The sequence below is a fragment of the Cnephaeus nilssonii genome (genome assembly GCF_951640355.1).
Source record: "Cnephaeus nilssonii genome assembly, chromosome: 17".
In the NCBI taxonomy this organism is placed as follows: Eukaryota; Metazoa; Chordata; class Mammalia; order Chiroptera; family Vespertilionidae; genus Cnephaeus; species Cnephaeus nilssonii.
The window spans coordinates 9,921,768-9,936,860 of record NC_137088.1 but is presented as its reverse complement, the minus strand read 5'-3'; positions in this window follow the sequence as shown (position 1 = coordinate 9,936,860).

Genomic DNA, 15,093 nt, shown 5'->3' with positions numbered 1-15,093 from the left:
CATTTTGGGGATGCCGTCATCTTGGAGCAGCGTCTTGGAACAGGCCTCATGTCCTTGCCACGTGCCAAATCCTAAAGCAGCAGAGAACCCCCACATCAGTAAACTCAGCCAGCTTCTGTTCTCGCTCCCACTGGGCCCACATCCTCACGATCCGCGCCCACACGTGCTTGCCAGTTCCCACCAGCCCGTGTGAGCTAGCCAGGTCTGCAGCTCTCCTGGGGAGTGACTCATTGCCTCCCCAGCAGGGCACCGCTCCTCCACACAGGCCGTGCTGCTGCTCACCCATGTAATGGTTTAGGAGGAACGAGTGGAAGTGGGCAGATCTAGGGGAAGACAAAGGTTATCCTTCCAGTCTTTTCTCCCAAGAGAGGCCTTTGAATGATTGTCAGGTGGGGGAGGCTGCCCTTCTCTAGCACAGGGGTGTGAGCCACCTGCTAGACCCAAGGGTTCAGGGGAACTTGGGGTGTCAAGGTTCTTGAGGTCATCTGCCCAAATGGGTTCACTCATGTCTGAATCTCATTCCTTCCCAATCAGAGCCCTCGCTTAAAGGAGACTTTCTAGGGGTGTGAATGTTGTCCCCTTTGTAACATATCACCCTAATGTTCCCATCTGGGCCTGATTCTCAGCATGTTCTGTTCTCTGCAATTAAGTGGTAGGGGTCTCTTTAAATGTCACCATGTAGCATTCTAGTTGTCACAGCATCTCCTGAGGTGACAGTTGGCTAGTCAGAACCTGCCCCTCTCTTCCTTCATCCCAGTCCATCCCAGGTGAGAGTTCTCACCATCGGGCTTACCACCAGCAGTGAGGTCCTGCTGTCATCTGGCTGCATCCTGTGTCTCATCCTGAGGGCCTGCTTTCTTGGGCCACTTCTGGCATCGCCTCTTTTAACTGGGCTCCCCTAGAAGCAGGCTCTGAGACAAGGATTTCTGTTCAAGTAGTTTACTATTTGGGGGTGTTCCAGAAAGCACTATGAGTGTATGGGGGCATGAGACAAGGGAAGGAAGTCAGTACAGCAGGTGACCACTGTGGACCGTCATCCTTAATCCCTCTCCAGAGTGAGGAGTCTAGAGCATGGTCCAACTCCTCAGTTATCAGGGTGATGTTAGTTCCTGCACTTCCTGTGCCTGGCTGCGCAAGCTCCGACGGCCAAGAGAGACCCCCAGGGGCAGAGACACCAAGAGCCTCCTACTGGCCACCTGCAGGCTAGGGTAAGCATGTGGTCCATGATGAACTGGGAAGACAGGAGAGAAATGCAGTGAACAATCTGACATGCTGGCCGTACTAACCAAAGGATGAACTCACACTCGAAGAAATCACAAACCCCGTTGAGCCTTTTCAGCCCACTGTGCTCAGGTGGCCAGGCCACAACTGCTTTTACCTAGTTACAGCCTGAAAACGAGTCTCCCTGGACTGAGAACCCAGACCAGACCCCGTCTTAGTGACTCAGGCCTGTCGTGGGTGCTCACTCCAAATGTTTGTGAAACTGAACTTCTGTTCCCTGCGCAAGCACAGCTTAAGCTGTGAAAGACCTTGGTAGCTTGACCAAAATTAGGTATTACATATGAGTTAATTTTCTAGTACTAAGGTTTCTCCATATAAATGATCAAACTTTAAAATCAGGCATTAGAAAAATCTTTACCTTGGGACATAATTTCCTGTCTTAAGTGGTGAGTCATAAGCATGATTTTATCTTTTCCTGATGACTCCAAGTTGCTCCTACACTATTACATTGATACCTGTAACAGTGACCTGTACTGCAGTGGCCTCAGAGCTACTGAGGTGTGGAGAGATCTTTGCCCCTATGGTAAGTGGTTTGCAAGCACTATGTTTTTTGAACTGTTGCATCTCATTTTTATGGTTTGCGCACATCCACCCGCGTCCTTTCCTATCGGACTGGCAGCGAACACTCTGGTTTTGATCAGTGTGCCAATCTCTGGTGCCATTTCTTTTGGGCTTGGGAAAGAGTAGCTTATTAGAATTCTGTGCATCCTCAGTGCGGGTTTGGAAACTCCTCCTCTGAGTGAAGTGCATAGACTTTGTGGCATCTTGGCAGCTCTATTTTAGATTGATTTATAGGAGGATGTTAGGTTGATTTCAGATCATCGCAGTTTCCGGGTAAATGATTTCTTTCTCTTGCCTTATTGCACTGGCTATGACCTCTAGTGCAGTGCTGAACAGAAGTGGTGATAGAAGGTATCCTTGCCTCACTATTATTCATTAAAGGATAATGTTTGCAACCTATTGGGTTAAGGAGGTGCTTTTCCATTCCCAGTTTGCTATGAGCATTTATAAAAATTACGAATGGGTGTTGAATTTTGCTAAATGCCTTCTCTATCTATGGAGATAATGATACAATTTTTTCTTTTTTTTCTGTTAATGTTGTGAGCCACAACACTTAATTTTCTAACGTCAAACGGTCCTTAGGGTGCTGAAACGTACACCGCTGGGTCATTGTGGGTGGGTGCTGTAGTCCCCCCGGCACGTGCGGGCAAGAGTGGACCCACAGCCCCTCTGTCTTGGCAGAATGCCTTGTGGTTTTCCAGAAGACGAGAGGCGGGGAGGCCCGAGAGGACCTGCTCCCAGGCCATCTCCCACCCGCCTGCTTGTCCTCCCGGGAGGCTTCTGATGAAGTTCCGGTGAGCTCAGAAAGACCTGCGGGATGTAAAACTGGGGCGTAGTGCCGTCTAGACGCGGCCCCTCAGCAGCGTGGCCTCCCTCCGCGCATGCTGCAGTCACCCGCCCCGGGCGTTTCCGTGCTGTCCTTTCTGGTGTGTGAGAGGAGGACTAGGAGCTGGCACCATTGGCTTACTCTCGGCCTTTGATTGTCTGCATGAGTAATAAACTGCCTAATTTAGAAGTGGCGCATTATATCGTTACCACCGGACCCAGCAGCCTTGGCTGCTGCTCTGTGCTTGGTAATCCCCTCCAGGAATAAAGGATTGTGGCCCAGCTCCTGAGGGGTCACTGGCCATAGGCCCTTAGCTGTTCCTTTGCAACTGCCCAGCCTAAGAGAACCACCTCCCCCGAGTTTACACTCCCCTTCAGAGTGACTGCCTCCAACAGCCGTCAGTGGGGAAGTATAAAGCCCGGCCCTTCCCCCAGTGCGGGGCTGCCCTGAGTGTGTCTTACCTTCAGAACTGCCCACGGGGTCGAGAGCCATTTGTTGGATCTGCCCAGTCCTGCCCCCTTCCCTCCCCATGACATAACTGTCCTTTTATATCCTGCTGGGTCCTATTAGCTGATACATTATTTAGGATTTTCGCCTCAATATTCCTGTGAGTGATTGCTCTGGAATTTTCCTTCCTTGTAAAGCAGCTGAAAGCCACCAACAGTGTTTCTGAATCAATAACTGATTAATATTCGACGCAACCTTCGCATTCTTTAACCAGCGTTGACTCGGCTTCGTAAGTGAAAACAATGCATTATCAGAGTCAAGCCTGTCTTCAAGGAAAGACTGCGGGAGGGTGAGGTGGTGAGGATAATGAGCAACTACCCGCATCCCCAGCACAGCGCCCGTTAACCCAGCCAGGTTTGCTTGCATGACCGAGGCCGCCGTTGGTGCCGGGGACTGGCTGTGGCGGAGCCGCTGGGCCGTGGTCTGCAGCGCGGGCTGTGCAGTGCTGTGTGGTGCCGTCCTCAGTCAGGCTCCCAGGACGCAGAGCTCCCTGCTGTCTGTCACCTGGTGTTATGTTTCCTGCTTCCTTAGGCTGTACATTTTTGCCACATATTTTTGTTTTTAGACCTGCTCCAGGGTCTAAATTGACTGTCAATCAAATTGGCTGCCCACAGCAGCAAAAACGCACGCATTACAGCTACACGCACTGTGGGCCTGTCCCACAAGCCGGACACCAAAAGTAAAATGCAAAAAAGACGACATTATGATTCCGCCTGTAGAAAGTGCAAAACCAAGCTATGTTTGTCAGGATGTGGGGACAGATAGAAAAGCCATAAACAAAGGGGTGGCGTGGGGTCAGGCGGGGAGGGAGCTGGCTGTGGCCGTGACAGCGGCAGGGACCCTGGGTGCCACAGAGAAGGTTTGAAAACAGACTTCCTTTTCCCGGGGGCAGGAGGGGGCAGTGGAGCACAACTCTGGACCCTCGGAGGGAAAAGGGGGGCTAGGAAGAGGGATGTGGAAGCTAAACTAAAAATAAGAGAAGGGGAGAACCATGCATCCACACAAAACAACAACAAAAACAACCTTTGAACTTAAAAAAAAATACCATAAAGAAAGGCTAAGGAACAGCCAGCATAAAAGTTAGGGGCGCGGTCATCTCTGGCTTGGGGCAGTTTGAAGACACGGAAAGGGTAGGGCGGAGATACTTGGCGTCTTCACCGGGGTGGTGGCCGCGTGGGCACCAGCATTGGACCCGTTCGTCACACTACACACGTGTATTGGCTGCATGCCGTGCTCTGTAAAGTACTGAACACGTGCATGGCCGATCAGGACACTGTAGCTGGAGGCGGCTGCCGTTCAGCAATGGGCACCGCAAAGGCGGAAGCGCCCTTCCAGCAGCGTGACGTGACCCGGCGGGCATCGGCCTCGCACAGCCGCTCGGAGCTCTCGAGCTCTTCCCGGGCAGCGTGGCACCTGGGCAAGCAGGGGACAGGCTCTGGGCTCCTCAAGGTCATGGGAAGCAGTTTGTGTTGCATATACAACAAAACGACCTTGACGATTCTTTTCTGTGGACTCGATGTGTTTTAGAGAAGAAATGGAAGAGGTGGAAAAGCAGAAGTGGCCGTTCACAGGGGCTCTGGGGACAGTGGGACAGGAGGGGGGTTCTGTGGACGTTAAACACATGCAGAGCGCTGGTGGCAGGGTCCTTCCTCTCCTGGGAAAAGGCAGCCTTGCCAGCCGCCATGCAACGTCTCAAACCTTCGAGAGACTGGCAGATACGCGGTTCTCAGGCCCCCGCATCTGTTTTAACAGCTGGACAGATCCTGACGCGCAGCCAGGATGGAGAGCCCAGCGAGCCCGACACTTCAGCGTGCGCGCAAACCCCCCGGGTCTTGTTCAGACCAGGTTCTGACCCCAGAGGCCTGGAGGGCCTGAGAATCCGCATCCTCGCCAGCTCCCCGGTGGGGTCCCTGCTCGGCCTCGGACCTCATGTTCAGCACCGAGAGATGGAAGAAATCCAATCTAATTGGAAGCGTTGAGCTTGTGCAATGAAGCCGCGTGTTTCCTGGCAGAGCGGGATTCCTAGGGCTCCTCTCCCATTGTGAAAGGAAAGAACAACTCAGAACAGCACAGCCGGACACGGGCAGCGTCCTGGGGGGGTCTCTGATGGAGACCCCGCGGCCCCAGGGACACGCTGTCCCTGGAAAATATTTTCACAGAGCTCCGTCTGTTCTCCACCAGGTTTCGCCTTCTAGTTGGTCTCAATTGCTTGTTCCCAGCAAAAACATTTGAGGGGAAGAAACAAATTCAGCCAACACCAACAAGAAGCGCGGAAGGGTTCGTGGCTGCTCTCGGCCCGGGGTTTTCAAGCACGTGGCCGCGTCTGCCTGATGCGGGGATCAGCTGAGTGGTCGTGGGGAGAGGCCACAGCGTTTTCCAGGTCAGCTCGTTTCTGCATCTGTTCTCTCTGACCTGAAAAAAATGCCTGTGTGTTCTGTTCGGGCCCTTCTGAGCGGTGCCCTCTCCGTGGTGTTTTCCCAAATGAGGGACTTTGGACAACACAAGTGTCCATTTCCAGAAAAGCCTTTCACGCTGCCCTGTGGAAACAGTTGTCCTTTGGAAGCGGGCGTATGAACCAAAGAACACAGTCTGCTTTCTTTTCTTTAATGTTACTCCAAGTCTCAGGAAGCCCCGAGTCGTTACGCGTCTGTACTGGAGAAATGTATCCGTGCAAACGTACTTAAGCATTTGCCTACGTTATTCTAGGTTAAATCTTCTTGCTTTCAAGCCTTAGACTTCTCGTTTTCTTTTCTCTCATTTTCGCAGCAGCCATTAAAGTCATCTGTGTCCCATGTGTTTTCTAATCATCTCACAGCAGAGCCAGAAAGAGTCAGAGCCAGCCCTGCACCCAGCCCCCACTTTGCAGTCACCTTGCCTGTGGGCCTGGCCAGCGGTTCCACGCCATCCTGGGGGCCGCTCTGCCTCCGGTTAGATTTGCCAGATAATCTGAATCGCCTGGGATACTGTCTCCATTTTGCAAATGTAAGATGTAGATTCAGAAAGGTTATACACTCCTTTTCCCCCAAGTTCATCAACAACACTTGTTCATTGCCTAAGTCAGTGGTCGGCAAACTCACTAGTCAACAGAGCCAAATATCAGCAGGACAACTATTGAAATTTCTTTTGAGAGCCAAATTTTTTAAACTTAAACTTCTTCTAACGCCACTTCTTTAAAATAGACTCGCCCAGGCCGTGATATTTTGTGGAAGAGCCACACTCAAGGGGCCAAAGAGCCGCATGTGGCTCGCGAGCCGCAGTTTGCCGACCACGGGCCTAAGTGAATGCACAATGCTATAATATGTTATATATACTCCATATAAAGACTAAATTGAGTACATTCTCTGCCCGTTAGAGAAGGAAAGACAGTGTTAAATGACCCCCTATGAAATAATCAGACAAATTCTGAATGTTAGACATTCTGCAATTTAAACAATTAGCCTAATCTCTTCAGCAAGTTAATAAGGTGGAAAAATGAAAAGTGGGAAACTATCCTAAAAACACCTTTGTTCATAACAACCAAATGCAATGTAGGAACCCTGTTTGGACCCTGGAGAGCTATAAAAAGCATTGGGAGCCCTGGCCAGGTGATTCAGATGGTTGGCGCATCCACATGTGCACCAAAAAGTTCAGTCTCCCATTGGGGTAAGTATGGAAGGCAACTGGTCAGTGTTTCTCTCTCTGTCCTTACCCTCTCTCTAAAATAAAAAACATATCCTCAGTGAGGATTAAAAAAAAAAAAAACGGGACAACTCCTGGACATTTTTACTTGGCATACTTTCACAAAGTCTGCAATTATTCACCAACTTAGAACATTTCAACTCATATTGCTCTTCTTAGAGAGAGTGGAAGAGAGAGGGAAAGACAGAAATATCAATGTGAAATTGATGGGTTGCTTCCTACACGCACCCCGATCAGGGCCCAGGCCGGGGAGGAGCCTGTAACCGAGGCACGTGCCCTTGACTGGACCCTTCGGGCTGCAGGCCAGCGCTCTATCCACTGAGCCACACTGGCTGGGACGGGACATGTTTCTTAAGATGCCTCTGCCCAACACTGCTCTGCCCTCTTGTCCCCAGGACCCTGCAGAGCCAGGCACTCGCCTTTCTCCCTCGTCCTGGGCACCCTCTGCTGGGTGGCAGCACCCTTACTCCCATCTGTCCCCAGCTCAGGAGCCTCTGCAGGCTCCCAAGGACTCGTACCCGGAGCCGGCCCCTCTCCCCAGGCGGCCTCTCCCTGGGTGTGGCTGGGCTGTTTTGGTCCTGCCTGGAGCAGCTGGTCAGCTCTTATCTGCTCCTGTGAGATCTGGTGCTGCCGGGCAGGTCACAGGAAAGTCACCCCTCCCGCAGTTGGGTGTGCCTGCCCTCGGGCCTCTGGAAATATTCCCGAGTTCTCCCCAGCCCTCCACCCAATTCAGGGAAACTGGCCTTACCTGCTCTCCTGGGCCAGGTGGGTCAGTGGTTGTGTTTTGAGGGTTTATTTCAATCTGCCATCCATCCCAGTTGTGTGTGTACATGCTTCTCCCTAAGTTACCTGCTGTTCTACCTTTCCAAGATTTAAGTTCTACCTTATTGTCTCAAAATCCCACAAATTAAACTCTCCTCTGCAGTGAGAACTTTGACATGGATTGAGGGCTCACCATGATGTTCTGGAGCATCTCGATGATGATGATGATGATGATGATGTATCTCGGGGTATATTTCTTTCCTCTCTTTAAATCCTACTCAGGATTCATTGGGTTGCATGAATGTGTGGTGGGAAATGCTGAGCTCTTAGTACTTGAAATATCGCTCTGTCCCACTTTCTCTCTTCTCCTAGAATTCTAGGTAAGCATATATGAGACCTTATTGCCCTACATATCTTATGTATATATCTTTGCTTGTTCATATTTTTGTCTCTTTATCCCTCTCTGCAATGTTCCAGAAACATTTCTTCTGGCATATCTTTGAGTTCATTGAATCTCTCCTCAGTTGTGTCTAATCCACCTTTAAACCCATCCACTGAACTTTAATTTCAATTATTGAATTTTTCATTTCTAGAAGTTTCATTTGGTTCTTATTGTAACAATCTATATTATTTTTATTGTTTTATTTTCTGCTTTTGTCTATCAATAATGGATATAGGAGAACAGAGATTATCATGATGGTAAATGTGTCCATTTCTTCATGTAGTCCTATCAGTATTTGCTCCTTGTCTTTTGAAGCTATTTTATTAGTTGTATTCAACTTTGAGAATATTCTTTCTACTGATAGATAATATTCCTTTTCATCACTAATAATACTTTTGGTTTAAAGTCTATTTTGTCTGGTATAATACAGCTCCTTCTGTCTTTCTCTTAGATAACGTTTTCCTGGTACATCCTTTTCATCATTTTACTGTAAATTTTTCTGTGATCTTATGTTTGGTATGTCTCTTATAAATGGCATGTAACTGGATGAATGTTTTTATTCCAGTCTTACAGTCTCTGCCTTTCACCTGGTCTATTTAATCCATTTATATTTACTATAATTACTTATATATTGAACTTATTTTCCCTATCTTACTATTTGCTTTGTTACTCAGGCTGCTGTGGGAGTATTAATACATATACATGCATTGATACAACCACTTTAGGGATCCTCTAGCAAAGTTGAAAATACACACACACTATGTCTCAGCAATTCTAACCATAGAAATGCTTGCCTATGTGCACCAGGACACATGTACCAGAATGTCCCTAGCAGCATTCTTCATAATAGCCTGAACTCATAAATAATCCCAGTGTCCATCATTAGAAAAATTGATAAATGATCTGTGGTTGTACCCATATAGGAAATACAGTAGAGGCAAAAAAAAAAAATTAACTATAGGTACACATACCAACTTGAATGAAACTTAAAAAAAAAATCACATAATGTGAGGCAAGAAATGTTAGACACCAAAGAATAACCACTACATTGTTCCACAATATAAAGATCAAACACAGATAAAACTAAAGGGTATGCCCTGACCGGCTTGGCTCAGTGGATAGAGCGTCGGCCTGTGGACTGGGGGGTCCCAGGTTTGATTCCGGTTGGGGGCATGTCCCTTGGTTGCGGGCATGTCCAGTGGGGGGTGTGCAGGAGGCAGCTGATCGATGTTTCTCTCTCATCGATGTTTCTAGCTCTCTATCCCTCTCCCTTTCTCTCTGTAAAAAATCAATAAAATATATTTTTTTAAAAAAACAAAAAACTAAAGGGTAGTGCTCAGGGACTCATGCTTAGATGGTAAGACCTCACTGGAGAGCAAGGATGGGCTGTCAGTGTGGAGGTTGCTGGACAGATTGCATTCGTCATCACTGAGGTCTAGATACCACATGACTCCCTTAGAAGAGATGAAGGAGTGAACAGAGTGATGAGGGATGGAGGCAGGGAATGTGGACCACACACATGCAGGAAGAGTGGGGATGAGGTGGGAGAGATGCCACGGCCCCCGGAGGGAGCAGGCGCTCGCCCAGGAAGGCTGGCAGGGGCGCCAGCCTGGAGGGGGTGCCCTCCAGCTGTCCAGCCGTCCGTAGGGTTCTCAGGACCTTTGCTAAGTCATCAGTGGGATGAGGGGATGGAAAGAGGTTTGAGGCACACAGAGCAGAGCTGGAAACCTGGGTCAGGGCCCCGGGACCTCAACCAGGCACGGTCTCGAAGGACGGGCAGCACCGCGGCCCTGCTGAGGCCTCACCACCCGGTTTGCAGCAGACCCCACAGCTCTGGGAGACTCTTCAGAAGCCCTCACCGCAGTCTGGGAGCCTGGAGATCCTCAGGTTTGGGTGGTGCAAGGCTGAGAGACGGTGAAAGGACTGGGGACAGAGGTGGGTAGGAGGGAAATATGTGGAAACGGCCGACCCTGAGGTCCAGGCCAGAGGGAGGCACTGAGGGCCAGACACCAGTCCCAGGAGAAGAGAAAGGCTGCAGGAGGGGTTGGGGATGGGGTGCAGGAGAGAGTGTTGGGGTTTCCAGTGGTGCAGCTGGAGTGGCTTCAAGGAGTTGCTGTGGGAGACAAGGAGCAGAGAGAAGAAAGCTCCCATCTTTCCTCCTCCCGGGACCTGGGACAGGGAGGATGGAGGGAGCGGGGGAACAGCATTCGGACACTGCCTTGTCCAAGCAGCGGCCCACAGTCCAGGCTCAGGAGGTGAAGCCCGTGCGGGAATTCCCACCGAGGCGGACTGTCCTGCATGACGGAATGTTCTAGGTCCACGCCGTCCAGCTCCACAGCCACGCACACATGGGCCACCGAGCTCGTGAAATGTGGCAGGTGTGACTGAGGAACGGGATTTTTCATTTTAACGAAAGTGGAGCAGTCCCATGTGGCCAGCGGCGACCACGTGGGCCAGCACGGGCCCAGGCCTCCTCCAGAACAATGGTGTGCGCTCAGCTGGAGGTTCTGGTCCTGTTTGGGGACCTGCACTCTTTTGTTAGGGTCCTGAGCTGGGCCAGTCCTCCCAGCAGCCCCAGCTTTCCCCCGCGGATTCTCCCCCCGGAGATTGGCACGCTGCCCTTTGCAGTGTGGGTCTCTGCCGCAGGCTCTTCACTGATCAGCTACCTTCTATTGAGACTCCACCACGAGCCCGCACGACGGGGGAGGATGAAGAAGGCTCGCTGCCAGCACAGACCAGAGGGGACACGCCGTGCACCGTGGGTGACAGGGCAGCACCGGCAGCCTTAGAAACACGTGCGCCTGGGCTTGGGGGCATCGGCTGCCAGGAGGGTGCTGGGCTCCTTAAAAAGGGTGCATTTCACCTGGGGCAGGAAGAACAGGCGTTTCCTGGGTGGAGAAGGAGAGGCGTTCCTGGCTGAGGGAACTACCCAGACGTATTTAAATGCACGTTTTCCAGAAGATGAAAAGTCTAGCTTCTCCTAGAACCTAGGTGAGCAAGGGTCAGATTCCTCACGGCTTTACAGACCTGGCTGAGGACTTTGGACTTGATCTCATGGGGAACTGGGAGCCACTGAGGGGGGTTAAGCCACAGCGGCTCACCAGGGCTGCTTTTGAAAGCTTCGTGGTCATGACTGGTCAGGTAAGAACCTGGCATTCTGGCACCAGGCCATGATCACACCCGGGCAACTGAGTCACACGCACTGAGTCATGGCCGTCCCCTCTTTCTCCACCCTTATCTGGAAATCGGATAACTCCTGGCATCCTTCCGGGAATTGTGTCCTGAGTGACGGCTCTGCCACTCAGCCGGCTTCCCAGCTGTACCAACAGGGACTCGTGAGCTGATGGTTAAACATGACCATTATGAAAAAAAAAAACAGAGGTTATAAATGCTCCATACCCACCACTTCCTAATTACTTACTACACTATCATGTATGCTCTTGAGGTTATGGATGGCCATTGCGTATGTGTCGTGGGAATTGAATACAGTGGTGTGCCCCTGCCCGCCTCTCCCCAACTCCACGTTCAGGGGCTCCACGTTGGTAGCTTGGAGCTGGCCACCAGGGGAGTATTTACACCACAGACATTGGCAGATGCTGCACATCAGAGCTGCGGCTGCAGAGAGCTGGTTCTTAAACACTTTCCAGCCACCACCACTAATCTCCACGCCCTGCTCTGCCGGTCCTGGTGAGAGTGCACTCACCCTCCCCAGGCCTGTTCTTCCCACTTCTAGCAGCCGCAGCAGCACAGCTGGTCTGGTCAGATTAGAGCTATCAGATGGGTTTCAGGAAGGTGTGGGGAGCCTCTGAGGACTTAGCCCTGTTATGGGGCTATCTGGAGACGTCTGTCTGTGCTGCCTCTGCCCCCACTGAGGCCTGCTTACCCTGGACAGACTCCAGGGAGTCTGGCCATATGGATGGAGGGAGGGGCTGGCCTCATCCTGACTGGGGTAGGGAATTGAAGAGGGGCCTTGCCTATGTCAAACCAACAAAGTCCTAGCAGCCTCCTGTTCCAGGTGACAGACAGCTGTGGGTGGCATCTCTCCAAGGTGCCCAGTTCCTCAATGGCACCTGGTAGCCAGGTACCCTCAAGGGAAAACTCATTTGTGAGAATAAGAACACCAAGCAGATAGCTGGAGGCGGCAACACGCCTTGTCCAGTGCCTTTGTGCCTTTGTAATGTGAAGGCAACAACATTACAAAGGCGGCAACATTACAAAGGCAGCCTATCACCCTCACTGGTTTGGCTCAGTGGATAGAGTGTCAGCCAGCAGACTGGAGGGTCCTGGGTTCGATTCCAGTCAAGGGCACATTCCTGAGTTGCAGGATCGATCCCCAGTAGGGGGGCATGCAGGAGGCAGCCGATCAATGATTCTCTCTCATCATTGATGTTTCTATCTCTCTCCCTCTGAAATCAATAACACACACACACACAGTCCTATCTCCAGACTGCTGATGCAGACTCTGACACAAATTTAAACACTCAGGACTATCTTCATGATCTTGGAGAAATTTCTTCACGAGGACTTGACTATTTTTTAACTAAAGGAGAACACTAGAGGGAAAGATTGGCAAATTGGACTTTGTTCAAATTAAGAACATCTGTTTATCAGAAGACACCACTGACAATAAATAGGCAACTCACAGGCTGAGAGAAGAAGTGTGCAGTTCATGAAAGTGACAAAGAGCTCGTGTTTCCAGAACATAGAGAGAACTGTCGGTAGATAAAGACAGACAAGCCCATTAACAACGGGCAAGAGGCTTGAACAGACACTTCCTGAAAGACGACATCCAGATGACCCAGTTAGCCTGCAGAGAGGTGTGCAGCCCTGTTAGCATCAGGGAAGTTCACGTTCAAAGCCACAGTGAGTGATGGTGACACACCCATGAGCCTGTGTAGAACAGAATGACAAGCGTCAGTAAGGATGCAAAGCAACCGAAACTCGTGGGAGTGTGACTTGGTGCAACCTCTCTAGAAACGGTCGGGCCATATCCACTCCAGCTGGCGCCCACCCACCCTGTGGCCCAGCAGTGCCCAGCCGCAAGCGCCTGCGTGGACCGGACGATGCGTACTAGAATGCCATTACCGCCTCATTCACGAGAGCCCCAAACTGGAGACAACACACACGTCCATGGGTGCTCAACCAGTGTATTCACACGGAGCACTATGCAGCCGTGAGAAGGAACAACCGACCACTCACACCAGGGCATGAATGGCCCCACACAGGAAGCCGGGCACGGAAGAGCACGGACCTGAGTCCATTCACGTACAACTCAAAGCAGCAACAAAAGCCAGGATGGCGGGTTCCTTCGGGAAGGAGGCCGGCAATAGGAAAAACACTGTCTAGATTCCAAATTTTAAAAGTAAAAAATAATTTCTCCAGCCGAAACCGGTTTGGCTCAGTGGATAGAGCGTCAGCCTGCGGACTGAAAGGTCCCAGGTGTGATTCCGGTCAAGGGCACATCCCCAGGAGGGGGCGTGCAGGAGGCAGCTGATCCATGTTTCGCATTGATATTCCTAACTCTATCTCTCTCCCTTCCTCTCTGTAAAAAATCAATAAAATAGTGTTGTTTTTTTTAAGCCACGATTTAAAAATAAATAAATAATTTCTCCTGATGGATTTTTTTGTGTTGCTGGATTTTCCTGCGGGATTATCCAGCTGGATTGCTGGTTTTGCTGCTTTGCTGGATTTTTCTGCTTTGCGTTTTGGAGGTAGAAGGTTCCAGAACAGGTAATGTGCCTGAGGAGCCTCTCCTTCCTCACCACACCCTGCTTTCTCCTCTGCCACCAGCCAAGCAGGAACTCCAGGGAAAGTCCAACTGGGGACTGGCCCAAAGTGGTGATATCATTTTGGCTTCAAGTGAGAGTTCCACTAGCAACGTGGCTTTTCATTTCTTGTTAATGGTGCCGATGTATGTGTTTGCTCACCAAGCATATGCTTAGCTCTTACTGTGTGCCAGGCACTGTTCAACATGTGTCCTCAATAGTAACTTCTTCAGTGTGTTGCACATGCGTCCCTTCGGCCTGCTGGGGATGTATCATACGGCCTCTTTACTGAGCACTTACTACGGGCCGGGTAGTCAGCTAAGTTATCAGTTCGTTCTCACAGGAGCCCCTGGGAGGTGGGGGAGATGCTGGTTCCCAGCACAGATGAGGAAACGGAACTCAGTGCAGTCAGTGGCACTGCTGAGATTCGAAGCCAGAGAGATCCTGCATTTCTACAAACTACGGGGCTTAGCCTGTCTGGTGACCTCCTTGCACCATGTCACCTTGCAAGACTGGTGGGAATAGGAGGTGTCTGAGGCCCCACCCCGAGCCTAATGATCAGAATCTCTGGCCCTTAGACGGGCCGAGAAGCAGAGTCCCCCCATGGCAGTTAATCAAAACCCAGTTTGGGGGCTGCACAGGGCCCTACAGAGCCACACCCCAGGCCCTGCACACAGCAGGCACAGAGGGCTGGTCTGTTGAGTGAATGCACAGAAGTGGGGCTGCCTACTCTGGAAGGGGGAGGAGGTCCCTCGCTTCCTCCATGTCTCCTCCTCTGGGGAGCCCTCCCTGACCATACCAGCCGAGCAGGGAACAGCTAACGTAACCCCTTTGCTTTGCCTCAGTTGCCTTCCTTGCATCTCACCCTGTTACATGTGGACTACGATGAACCCTGTGAAACTGTCCGTTCTGTGGGTCAGAAATGAAGAACGGGGCATTTTATTCAGTTCAGTTCTGAAGTGTGTCCCTCTACCAGAATGTCAGCTGCAGGAAGGTTCTCAGCCCTGTCCCCAGACAAAGCACACAGTAGGCACTCAATAAGTGCCGGGGAGGTGGTTGACCATTCTAAGGAGCTCCACAGCCCGCCCGACCTCCAGCCCCTGTGACGGGGCGGCGCAATCTCCGGCGCCTTCCCGGCCGCGGGGGCCAGGCGGGGTGGGGCCCGCCGTCATCCATTTACCAGCCTCGCCCCTCCGACGGGCGCGCCGTTAATGAGATTAGCAATTAAAAGGCGGGCGTGCGGCGGGGCCGCGGGGCCACCCCCAGGCCGG